The sequence below is a fragment of the Chelonia mydas genome, chromosome 5, assembly GCF_015237465.2.
Source record: "Chelonia mydas isolate rCheMyd1 chromosome 5, rCheMyd1.pri.v2, whole genome shotgun sequence".
NCBI classification, from domain to species: Eukaryota; Metazoa; Chordata; order Testudines; family Cheloniidae; genus Chelonia; species Chelonia mydas.
The window spans coordinates 113,033,135-113,046,730 of NC_051245.2; positions in this window are offsets into that span (position 1 = coordinate 113,033,135).

The following is a 13,596-nucleotide window of genomic DNA, read 5'->3' on the forward strand; positions in this document are numbered from 1 at the left end:
ACATGAGTCAGGCAATATCCCTCTAATGTCTCTCTAACATCCTGGGACCAACACGGCTGTAACTACACTGCAACCTAACAGTGATACACATTCATAAGGAAAAATAGAACATGTGACCTAGTCCTATAGTAGCTTAACTGTATTGATCATTGTCAGGGTACCCGTAGTAAACCCAATCCATTGCAGTAGAGAGCTGAGTTCCCTTTGCTGCAGCTAGCATGCATAGTAACTCAAACAGTCTGCGTGGTATGTGTCCAATCAAAGCAGCTTAAATTTTGACTATCAGATACTTGCAATGGACTAATCACAAAAAAAGCTACAGCTGAAGCATTGTTTACAGAAACTATATGGGAAATAATAAATACATGGGATAAAACCATGACCTACTTGTAGACAATTCCAAAACAGAAAAAAGAGGTGGAATTCAAAAATAAACGATTCTTTATGAATTATTTGCCCAGCACACGTTAGCAATTAAGATATATTTCTTAGGAAAACATCAGGTATTGTGAAGATTTCATAAACTCCCGGTGTGACACCTACAGACTCCACAAGTCCAGTGCTGAGTCTCAAGAAGGGACTCAATTCCCTAAAGCTAAATCAAGACACAACCCAGCCATTATTGTTCAGTCCCAGCTTCTTATGACTTTCCTGAATTCTCTGTGTGGGCTTTAGCTGGTGCCACACAAATCTCCCAACTTCAATGGATAGTTAGTCCAAGATACTTGGACATACAGTCCATTTTCATTTAACGTTATTTTAGGGGTATAATCATCAAAGAAGAATAAAGATCTCTTAGACTGTTAAGCCTATACCTGTCAAAGGGCAAAATATAGTATAGTCCCCCAGCACAGGGCATCAAATAACCCTGAATTCCTGGAAATAACTGAATCTCCCCCACCACCCTGGCCCACTCCCTTCCATCCTCTTCTCTTTCTCTCTCCTCTAAAGTTTGCATCTGTTCTTTATCTTATTCTAATTTTTTTTCTAATTTCTCTGTCCACAAAATAAGTATCAGGCAGAACAAGATTTAAGACTAGATTTTTATAAATACATTTTGTTTTTAAACAGTGCAATACAAATTAATTTGTATTTTAACCATCCATATTATGTATAATCAAATATTTCAAGTAAGTTACGGTTAGGTAGCAATGGCTAACTCATTAAGAGAAGTTTATTTATAGTTTGTTACATTTGGTTTTTTCTGTGAGTGTGACAGCGCATGTGTGTGCACCTATAAATAAGAACAAAGTTAATAGAAAAACAATTCCTTACGTTCCATGGCTATATCCTTATTGAAGAATATGACTGTATTCTTCAGTAATGGTCCAAAATGCTACCTCTTACAATACTAATTAGAGCTGGGAAAATGTTGCAAGAATCAGTAACTGAAATTAATTCCATTCTGACCATATTTGTGACCCTTTTGTGTACATTTTCCACCAACATTCAAGTGGATGAGTTTCACCTACATAAATGTTCCCAGAGAGCAGATTTCAAGATCTCATGCTCTGATCAGAAGATATGGCTGAGGCACTACTTGACACAGCAAGGAGGCATGTTTCCCACAACCTCCTATCTGAGCCTTGGCAAAAAGACAATTAAAGATGCCAGAGAACACACAACTGCGTCCAGCACAATTAAGAATGTGCATGTGAACGCAACTACTTTATATGAATGGGATGAGAGAGAATTATATTTAAACTCTGTGTACAGCCAATTAACAGTTGTCAAATTATGTTAGAAAAGGTGCTTTGGCTACTCTAGGTGATCCAGAAAATATTAAAGTTTTAAATTCCTTAATCCTGTTTACCTACTACCTCCCCATGAGCAATTCAAAGCCCCAGTGGATTCTTCAAGAACTCCTCATTAAGGGGGAGAAAGGGAAGAGTGGGAGAAAGGGAAATAAGACTTAGCATTCATTCAGAGAACACAAACAATACCACGTGATTTATGCAACTAATCATAACTAGCCAATACAGCTCAAATCTGAACGCAGAGTATCATATGGTGAATCATTTACTGGAAGCCTAAATAAGACAATAAAGCTGTTAGCAATAAAACATGTTGATTAATTTCAAATAGCAAGTAAATTCAAAGCAAGCATGATCCAGTTGTGGAATGTCCACCAGAAAAGAGTCTGAATATTTTGCTGAATATTAGTTGCTCAGCTGTATTAATGATACAGCTATGTTTTGGGTTTCTATTGTAACAGGTTATTATTTATAACCAGTACCTAAGGTTTATCACAAATGGCTTTAAAGCCTGAAACTGTTCATAGAAAACTATGAATCCACTTTAAGTGAGGCTGGGTTTTCAGGTTCTCTGGAATTTGTGATCCTGGGCAGTAGGTAGGTTAAATCGGAAAATCCACAAATTTATTCTCCACAACCATTCTCTCTTCCTCCCCACCAAACGTCCAGAACTTCCCTACATACCATTGGTATCTTCCGAATGGCCTGGGGGCTCCCTCCGATCTCCTGCTTTCTCTTCCAAGGATGTCAGGAGAGTATTGTCCTGCTGTTCTCTCCCCACTTCACTTGGTGTTGCTGAGGATACAAGGTGAAGGAAAATAAGCTCAAACAGAGGGACATCTTGGTCAATGGAACATTTACACTAGGATACTCTTACCCTGCAATTGTCATGTTTAATGTGTTTGTGTCTGTACATCCCCCTATACAGGGGTCTGGTTTTTCTAACAATGGGATTCTTTGCCCTACGTGTCAGTTGCTTCCCCACAGTCTCCAATACTGACTTTAATGAGACTATTAATGTGCTTCATTGATTGCAGGTTTGGGGCATTATGCATAAAAAGTGTGTCCATTTTCATGAGCACAAGATGATATATCAAGCACTTGCTGGAAGAGAAAAAAAAACACACAAAGAAGATTCCTTAGATGCATAGTCAATAGGAAGCTCTTTGCCTATTTGTGATTTTGGACACCTTTCTTCTAACTCAAGAGTGCTAACTATAAAATCCAGCACTCAGGGATGTCATGTGGTTCTCTGATACTCTTTGGAGGACTGTGGGTCCATAAAATAGTGAATGGATTGTGCTCATCTATACATGTAGTGTTTTCATCTGCAACAGATGTAATGTTGATAAGACAACAAGCAAAAGTCAATGTGAGCTCCTAATAGGAGGTAGAAATATTCTATGATTAAGTTAACTGTTTCAAAACACCATATATAGGAGTATATACCTGAACCAAAACTGGCTATGAAAAAAGTCAGGGACTGCATTGTTTTGCGATATACAGCATGCCTCAGAGTGCAATAAAAGGCATATCCTGTCCTATTCAGCTTTGTCTGGTGGGGCATGGGACAGCATAGGTAGCATCTTTTGATTAACTTTTCACATCACATGCAGTCTTGGATCAGCAGGTATTTACTTTGTCTAGAAGCAGCAAATTCCTAGCCTAGCCAAGCCTCTAGAGCTGAATAAAAAAGCATGCCAATCTCAGGAAACAGAGGTGGTACAGGATAACTGTCCTATATGCAAAATGGTCAACTTTATATTGAACCCTGAGCTGACTGATCCTTTGTTAATAAACACTCTCTGTTTGAGAAACAGATCAATTGTGTTTGTCATTAAGAGTTTTAAGGAGGGAACTGAATCCTTTCAAATAAAAAGAAAAATCCATCACCATCTCACTACTGTTCTTCCCTGTACAACTGGGGACTGGTAGGAAGTTCACTGAAGTCAGTGGGAGTCTTCCACCCAATTTGAGTTCCAGCTTTGTCTCCCTTGTTTACCAGGGATCACACCTCATCTGGAACTCTATCCAGAACACAGAGGTATCTAGTGGCTGAAGAATATATTGCAAGTAGAGAGACAAGGTGGGTGAGGTAATATCCTTTATTGGACCAACTTCTTCGGTGAGAGAGACACGCCTTTGAGATTACACAGAGCTCTTCATCTGTCTCTCTCAAAAGTTGGTCCAATAAAAGATATTACCTCACCCACCTTGTCTCTCTACTATCCTGGGACTAACATGGCTACAACAACACTGCATATTGCAAGTTAACATACTGTAGCTCTACAGTGCAAGTTAAACTGAAGCATGTAACTTTGCACTTGATCCCACTGACTTCAATGCCCATTGGATCAGACCCTCCACGACTACCTTTAGAACTCCAAATACAGTTAGGGAAGTTTTGATGGGATGTGGTTACTAATTTCAATTGATCTTGCTGGTCCCCAGTTACTCCTGTACATTCTCCCTCTTCGCTTGGAAATTTCCAAGGACATTTTTTCCCCATTTGGGACAGGGCAGTAATCACTCTGCTGGTTACCTGCTTGGACTTCAATATCTTTCTATCATACTTAACTACAAAATGTGTTTAAATTGGGCAAAACACACATTTTATTGAGACATTTTTGAATTGAGACATTTTTATTAGTACAGATATAAAATCTTCATAATCATGAACCTCCACTAATGGTCTTGAAGATATTATTTTTAATAACCCAACAATACAATAAGTGTATTAGCAGAACACACTGGGTGAGATTATTTTTCTAGTACATGCAAAATGAATATCCTGGTTAAGCCTTCCTGGGAGGATGTACTGACATTTTAGATTATATTACAGGACTGGAGAGACCATCTCCTTGTTAAAAAGTTTTGCAATAGCTGCAAGATTTAGAGGGATGCTGTTTTATCTATTGTGTGGCCTATATTAATACCCTGCACAGCTAAGTACATTCTGCAGGCGGAGGTAGGGAAAGAGTGATAAACTGCAGTGCTTTCCCTTTTTAAATCCATGGGCATGGACACCTAATGCAAGGTGCTAGCCCACACTTTCCATCACCTGATGTTTGTCAATTGATGTGTTTTATCGGACAGGAAGGATGGTATCATAGTGAAAGCACTAGACTGGGACTCAAAATTTGGATTCAACATCTGGTAGTTTCATTGATTGCCTGTGCAACCTTGGGCAAATCACAATACCTCTGCCTCTGGTCCCCATGTATAAAACGGGCATACCCGTAGTGTCTTTCTTTCCCTCTCTGTCCATTTAGAGTCTATTATTATTAGTCATGTTTATTACGGTAGTGCCTAAGGGACCACCAACAATGGGATCCCATTGTGCAAGACACTGTAAAAACAGAATAGTAGATAGTAAGTTCTTCAGGGAAAGGACTATCTAAATGGAAAGGACAGCTGCAGGATTTGAGGAAAGGGTAAAACACACAAGCAGAGTGAAAAAAGCAATGGCAGCAAACATCATGTTTATTCCACTTTTTCTTTTGTGTAGGGGGAGGGGGAAGTTTTACTTAGCAGGGGAGAAGATAAATGGGAAGAAAAGGGAAGGGAAAGGGGGTGAGAGGTGGACAGCGCTAGGCAGAAGAGGGTAAAAGGGTTTTCTTCAGGTCATAGATTCTTTTTTATTACAAGTTGTCATAACCATAAGGGTAGCCTAAAATTCCTCCTTACCTGTAAGGGTTTAAGAAGCTCAAATAACCTGGTTGGCACCTGACCAAAGGAACCAATGGGGACAAAAGATATTTTCAAATCTGTGGGGGGGAGAGGCTTTGTTTTGGGTTCTTTGTTTCTGTGTTCGTTCGCTCTTGGGACTAAGAGGGACCGGACATCAATTCATGTCCTCCAAACCATTCTGAACCAGTTTTTCATATTACAGAAATTGTAAGTACAGCCAGGCAAGGCGTATTAGTTTATCTTTGTTTTCTCAACTTGTGAATTTTCCCTTTGCTGGAGGGAGGTTTATCCCTGTTTTGTTGTAACTTTGAAACTAAGGCTAGCGGGGGTTCCTCTGTGTTTTGTGCATCTTTTGTTATCCTGTAAAGTTTTATCTTCCAACCTGATTTTACAGAAGGGATTTTTACCTTTTCTTTTTTTTAAATAAAATTCTTCTTTTAAGAACTGATTGATTTTTTTTCAGCGTCCGAAGATCCAGGGATTTGGGTCTGTGTTCACTTTGTAACCAATTGGTTAGGATATTATTCTCAAGCTTCCCCAGGAAAGGGAGTGGGGTGGCAGCACTGTTCAAGGAGAGGTGGAATTTGTGCCTTGGGGAAGTTTTTAACCTAAGCTGGTAAAAAGAAGCTTAGGGGGTCCTGCATGCGGGTCCCCACATCTGTACCCCAGAGTTCAGAGTGGGAAAGGAACCCTGACACAAGTGCATACAGCACCTAGCACAATGGAATTACAGCCTCTAGGAGCCACTATAATATAAATAAATAAATATTCTACAATAATAAAGTCAGGGATTTTAAAGGCATTTTACTGCAATATTACACACAGAAATTCTTGTGAATATTAAAAGCCAAATTCTCAACAAGGCCTCAAATCCAGCACCTTGCACGTTTTCACTCTCAAATTTTCTCTCACATTATCGAGCAACTAAACTTTAGGGGATCACCCAGCCTCAAATCAGCACATGCCAACTAAATTTGCATATCCTCAGAGGTGGGTGCTGACCTGGGTTGTGCAGGCAGGAATTTTTACATGCTCAGAAGCGGCAGCCCAAATTTTAGGTGCACAAATAAAGGCCCTGCTCTTGCAACATGGGCACAAATGAGGGGTCCAACAGTAGACAACTTGTTGCAGGATCAGGGCCTCAAACGACACTTTCATAATTCAGCCCTAGGTATCCTGAATCATACCTTTTGTGTAACAATATGTGCATCACTGAGTGTAAAATGGCAAACTTTAATGAATCTTCCATCACTTATGATTGCCCTTATAAAGAGGGGTTTTAAAACCCATATTCTCCTCCCCCCTTAAAATATGATGCAGATCTTGTTTGCATAGTTTTCTGTAAGGTGCCTTGTATTTTCTAAGCACCACTGAGCCAATCCTGAAAGGACTCAAAGACAATGAGACGCATGTAAATAGGAGTTTGAACGATCAGGCCCTATAACAACCAAATAATCATTTGAATAATGTACAGCTTCAAGAAATGAGTAATAGGTGAGCATTTCACAAATATTCATGAATTTATCTTCACAACACCCTTGTGAGATAAGGGAATAATATTACTAGCTCCACTCTGCAGAGGGGGAAACTGAGGGTCACAGATTGAGCGACTTGCCCAGGTTTACACAAGTGAGACTGTGGCAGAGTCAGAAATTCAACCCAGATCTCCCGAATCCCAGTCTCGGTTTTAATGAACCCCTCTTATCTCCCTTTAAGCCGTGAAAGCTCTCGCTGTGAAAATACCTATAACACATTCACGCCAGTTCTTTCTCTCTCCATCAGCATTTTTAAAGTGCTTATTTCCTTGGTATCAAGCTGTTGATTGACAAGTCAGTTACATCCCATCATGTACCAGAGACTTCAGCAGGGAATAATTGTCTTCTACAATACCGAATACTAACTGATTCGGGAAAGCAGTAGAACATGTGCTTAAAATTAAAGAAGTGTTTGAGCACCCTTCTTGAATAGGGATGTTTTCCTGATCCAGGGCCTTTGAAGAGTTTGCTGAGTCAGACCTCCAATCTCCCTCTATTCTTCCTGCTATTAGAAAAATATACTGCAATATTCTACAGCATTTGTGCACAAGGCCAGAATTTACAGTAGTGTTATTGCAGTGCTTTGGACCATTGTTTTCAAGTACCATACTGTTGGGTATTTTTTTTTTTTTTTTAAAGAGAGATCCTTTTGGAGGTGCCCCACCATAGTCCTTTCAAAAAGTTTGATAGCGCTTAGACTTTCAAACCTGATTTCAGCTCTTTCACTGAGCTGTGCAGCATACATAGCCATTTGACACTACTGCCAGGGTTTGCTGTTCTGCAGAGACATGTAGTAAAGATTCAGAAACAGTGTTAAAGCAGAGGCAGAAAAATACTAATGGAGTGCAGGTCCAAAGTGGAGCTGTCCAAATCCGTTGTTTATACGGGGATTTAATTTTGCCTGAACTGCTTTGTCAGCTTAACATAAATCTGAAAAAGGCCACCTTCACCCAGAAGAAATATGAACAGGAATTCACAGGCACAGAAAAAAGAATCATCTGATCTCATCCATCTGTGTGAACAAAATTACTTTGTTAATGTTCTTTTTGATTCACTATCTCTAGTTCAAGATGATGGCAAACAGTTTAGGGAAAGTTGACTTCTTGAAGAGACACTGAATTGCTGGATTTTAAGATCTGTAGTACAGACTGTTCAGAACCAACACCTCTTGAGGAAGGACATTGCTAAGCTTGCCCTCCAAAGAGGCACTTGGTTACTGCCGGAAGGAATTATTTTCCCGAAGATTAACCATTACTTAAAGGGCAGGAAGTTGTGTAGAAATACTGTATGCTGCTTTTCAATATTTTCTGCTCAACACAATTTTGCACAGTACTTTGACTGATAGTGTTTATTGTCTGTATTGTTTTTCAGTACTATTCATCACTGTTGCTGGAATTTGTGGTCTGGTAGCAGTTTTCTACAGCACAGTAAAATAAGTGGATCATCACAGCAAACAAGCTACATCAGGTCATATCAAAATATCGTACACAGTAGTTGGGTTGTGGTTCAAAGCAGGGGCATTTGCTGTTACTAATGTATCAATGTTTAAAATTAAAACAATCAAATTCAAACAATTATTCCTAGGCAAAGTTCAGAGAATTTAAACAAAAAGGCCCGATCCAAAATTATTGTAGCTATGGTAAAGTAAAAGGAGCTAAGCCAATTTATGCAAGCTAAGGATCTGGTCCCACGGGAGAAAATTTCAAAAGTTAAGGAGCCTGACTCTCCTCTAACTTACACCTGTGTAAAGCAAGAGTATCTCCATTACAATCAATGTAGCGGCACTTACATAAAGCCAGAGTGAGAAGAGAACCTGGCTCAAGGTTTTCATAGTAATGTGAACTCTATTCCTTTGTACCCTATACATATTGGAGGTTTTGTGGCTAGAGTACTGGACTGGGACTCAAGAAACCTGGATTCTACTTCTAGCCCTGGCGGGTGACCTTGGGCCTCATCCTTTGTGCCTCAGTTTCCCCAGCTGTAATATGGGCTAATAATACTTATGATCAATTTTACTTGCTTTGAGATCTATGTGTGAAAGTGATGTAAGAACTAGACGATACTGCTATTATATGTGGTATTTAATAAAATTGAAAATTCTGAACATGACCTAGAATTCAGTACTTTAAACTTTACTCAGGCAAAATTCCAATTTAAATCATCAGGCCAAATTTATCCCTGGGAATAGTTTCATTGGGCTAGATTTTGGATCCCTGTTACACCAATTGCAACTTTGCTGAAATGCATTATTTTTGGGATGCTTAACCTTTGAATTTCTTGACTCTTGTGCATTTAAAGTCTCGGGGCGGGGGGGAGAGAGTTGCACTAATTTCCTTGTGTTATTTAAAAGGGGACTAGGGAGAAAAAAAAAGTTTGAAATGTTAAGTTAAACTACAAGAGCAAACTAAATCCAACCCTGGTGTAAGTAGAAATAATTCTATCTGAATCCATGGAATTGCACCTGTTTACACCAAGCCTAAATTATGCACGGATTGGGCCAATGGTCATTATATAGTCAAAATGTGTGATCCCACATCACACAAACTCAGCAAGACAAATTCTGCCAATGTAACACTGATATTGAGAGAGAGAGCAGTTTGTCTCACTTTCTTTGGATATGCAATGTAATCATTGTGTATTCTAAGAAGGCACCAGTGCCCTAAGGAAATGTGCTTTTCTTTGAGACATCAGGGAGTCAGTGAATACACCAAGGAGTGCCTGCGGGAACACTGACAGACCCTCAAATATAGCAGATGCCACTGTCATGCAATTTCATTCATTATGTTGTCTATCTTATACTGCATTCATCATCATGGTATCTGAGCACCTAATGTGATCAACGGAATATAACAAACAAACTTGAAATGTTTTCCTAAAGGAACTGGAAAGACATTTTATAGAACATGGATGGTTTCTGAAAGAGCAAGAGGAAAATCTCTAATAAAGTAAACTTTTTGTCCTTGCTTGACATCCACGCCTTCTGTATAAAAAGCTATTCCTTAGACGAGAGGAAACTATGTTTCAAATAATGAGCTGCATTTTTAAAAGGGGGAAAATCTATAATGGGATTTCGTGCAGTAAGGAAGCCTAGATATATCAAAGGTGAGCTTTTACTGCAGAGCCATACATTGAGTGTAACTGTTGTAAATTAATGGTTTCTTATCAAAAATGATAAATTTTATTGAGTGGCATCCTAGATTCTGAAGGCAGATTTGCTGAGTATTCTTGTGATAACAGAAGATTAATGTTTTCTGCATAGATCTTCCTGAATTTAGTTCTTTGTGAGATATTGAACAATTTATCCCTTTTTCTTTTGAGTTTATCAAAGCCACAAGACATAATCCATTCTTTATTTGATAAAACAGAATTTGAGTCATCATTTACAGAATATGCTTCTTTTACAAATGTCCAGACTTAAAAAACCCCCACTATTTTTGCTTAAGCCAAGGTATACGGAATAGCCAACCAAATAGATGAGCCCAGATAGAATTTGCAGATAGCAAGTGTGCCATACCTGTTGAAATAGCAGAAAAATATTTGTTTCTTTAGGACAATGTGATTTTTTTTAAAATGATCCAGCACAGTTCAAAATGAAAATTGTCAAAAATTCAACAATTCTTTCGCACATGAAACTGACTGTTGAAAACAATTAGCTATAGTTACTCATCTTCTCTTCCCACTCTGTTTTATTGGGTAATAGCAAGCAATGTAGGACTGAGTAAGATAAATTAATGAATAATTCCTAATAAATCATTTGTTCAATGGATTTGGCCTCTTTTTGTATTTGTGAATTGTCTATGAATGGCCTGTGGTTTTTTCACATGTATTTGTTACCTAGAATTACTTGCAGAATAATTCCTATGAATAATTCTTGCTCTGCAGACAGCTTGTGAGCAATTTGTTGTGAGAATTCAATATTTGCATCAGATAAGCATAACTCTCAAAATCAAGATAACCACACAAACACTCCAGCGTAAAAGTTCAGACTTCACTTTCCATAATTCATCTCCGATATTCACCTCAAATTCTGCATTTAGCTGAACATTCAAATAGCACATTCAGCTTCTAGAATATTCAGAGAAACCAGGCATAACATAGTAAAAATGCAATTTTTTCAGAGAGATTATTAACAAAAAATAATGCGGGATATTCACCCAGTGCTGCTGAATACATTTATTGTATCATTTCTCAGAAGGCAATCTAACTAATGTAACTCTCCTTAATCTGATATCCACTGAGTTCTCCCTTTCTACTCACTCAGTGAAGCCTCAAAACAAAGACACTAAACAATTTCTGGCTCTCAAATAACCTCAACTTCTTTTTTTGCTTCTCAGCCACAAAGGTCTTTTAACATAGGTAGCAAGATCACACTAACTACCCTGTCCAATACCAGATCCTACTCAAAGTTCTCATCTCAGTCTTCAAAGGCCCTTCAATTCACTCAGCCTCAAGTACTGTATCTCAAAAACCACCTATCTTTCTGTGACCGCAACCTGCCACGATCACTGCCCTTGATGACGGCAGTTGAGTTGCCTGTGCATACAGAGAAACTCACTTGTTTAGGGGATGAGGCTCTACAGCAATAGAAGCTTGTTTCATAAGGAATTAATATGACCCCAGATTTTACAAACCTGAGACCCATCTCCTTATATCAGTTAGCCCACAAATAAATCTCAGAATACAGACTTTTCTTGACAGTCCAGGAGGCCAGGGAAAGAATATAGCCTTTTAGACTGAATAATTATTCTCAGATGCCACGGTGATGGAAGTATTAATATTAAGTGGGCCTGATTTTGTCCCTGCAAAATGTTGCTCCATTGTCTGTTACTCTATTTCTCAGGCAAAGGCAACATTCTGGTATTGTTACTCTTAGTAACAGAGATTTGGACATGGTTACATTCTCTTCAAATGGAAATTTACTTGTGAAAAACAAGCTAGATTATAAGTTTTGAAGCCAACAATTTTGCTTAAAAAGGGAACTTTCTTGAGCAAAAAGTTTGCAAAACATAATTTTTTCAGTAGGATTGGCTAATTTTTGAGTTTGTAATGAAATACAAAATATTCTGAAATTCCTGGCAGCTTTTTTACACACCACCCTTCATCGCGCTTCTCCTCCTCCTACCCTCCCTGCTTCACTCTGTAGCAGAGAGGATTCCTTTGGAGGAGGATCTGGAAAACAGCTAGCGGAATTCCAAATTTAACTCCCTCTGTCTACTCATTGCTCCTTTCCTAGAGTATAGTTTGGTCATATTTCAAGGACTTACAAAATGGTGATTTGAGAGAACACTTTGCACATTTGGTTATTCTTAGCTGGGTGGCACAGTCATTTCACCCATGGGGATAGCCCTCTGACATAGAATATCAGGGTTGGAAGGGACCTTAGGGGATAGCCCTCTGACATAGAATATCAGGGTTGGAAGGGACATAGAATATCAGGGTTGGAAGGGACCTTAGGACCATCTAGTCCATCCCCCCTGCTCAAAGGGGGACTAATCCCTAAATGGCCCCCTCAAGGATTGAGCTCACAACCCTGGGTTTAGCAGGCCAATGCTCAAACCACTGAGCTATCCCTCCCTCCACATATTGGTAGCAAACAGCAAAGCTAGAGCTCTGAAGATTTAAATGTTTTGTAAATTCAGCAAGAATGTCATTTAATAAGAAACCTCCCTGACTTTGGATAGTGGAGGAGCAATGATGGGCAACAATGTAAGGGTGAATAAATACAGTGCTTCAGGGTGTACACTGATTGCTTGTTACCATCACCTGTATCTCTCTGCAAAGTTAATTAGGTGAATCATTTGTGGGTAGTGGAAGATTTGACTTCTTCTGAATCAGCAAGGGGGTAATAGATTCACGGACCACTCGTCTTACTTTAAATGGCAAAATCCTGTTCTAGGTACATAAATTTCTACCTCCAACACAGTATCTGAGCTCCTCAGTCATTAATGGATTTTATCCTCATAACACTCTTGTCAGAGGAGGAGTTACTATTCCTGTTTTACAGATGGGGTATTGAGGTAAAGGGAGATTAAGTGACTTATCCAAGGTTACACACAAAGTCTGTGACTGAACTGGGAGCAGAACCAGTCCAGTGCCCTACCCGTTAGACAATCCCTCTTTCTAATATAACCTTCTATTTGCTCCAGGTGATGATGGACATGGGCATTGACCTGTCCTATGAAATATTAACAGTATCTATCTTTGAAAATGGAAAGAAAATATGTTCTATTTTTCATGTCACACTGTCTAGACTATGAAGATGGGGAATGTTTATTGTTCATTCTGTGACCCATGCTCCCAACTATACTTCCTTACCCACACCTACTCCTTTTCCTTTAAAAAAAAAAGCCCTACAAATGAAACTGAAACCCCAGTGTGTCAGATACTAGAACTCCAGTCATGACAAGAGTTGCTGCAGCCAAAGTTGAAACCAGGATGCTGCCAGTGTATGCAGTATTAGTAACAAGAAGCTATGAAGATGCATCTTAAATTATATCCCCAGAAGATGTTCAGGAGCAGTGGGGCTATTTACAGCCACTGAGGGACTGCATCATTGAGTAGAGTAAGGATTTGGGTGATAAATAAGAACATAAAAACAGCCATACTGGATCAGACCA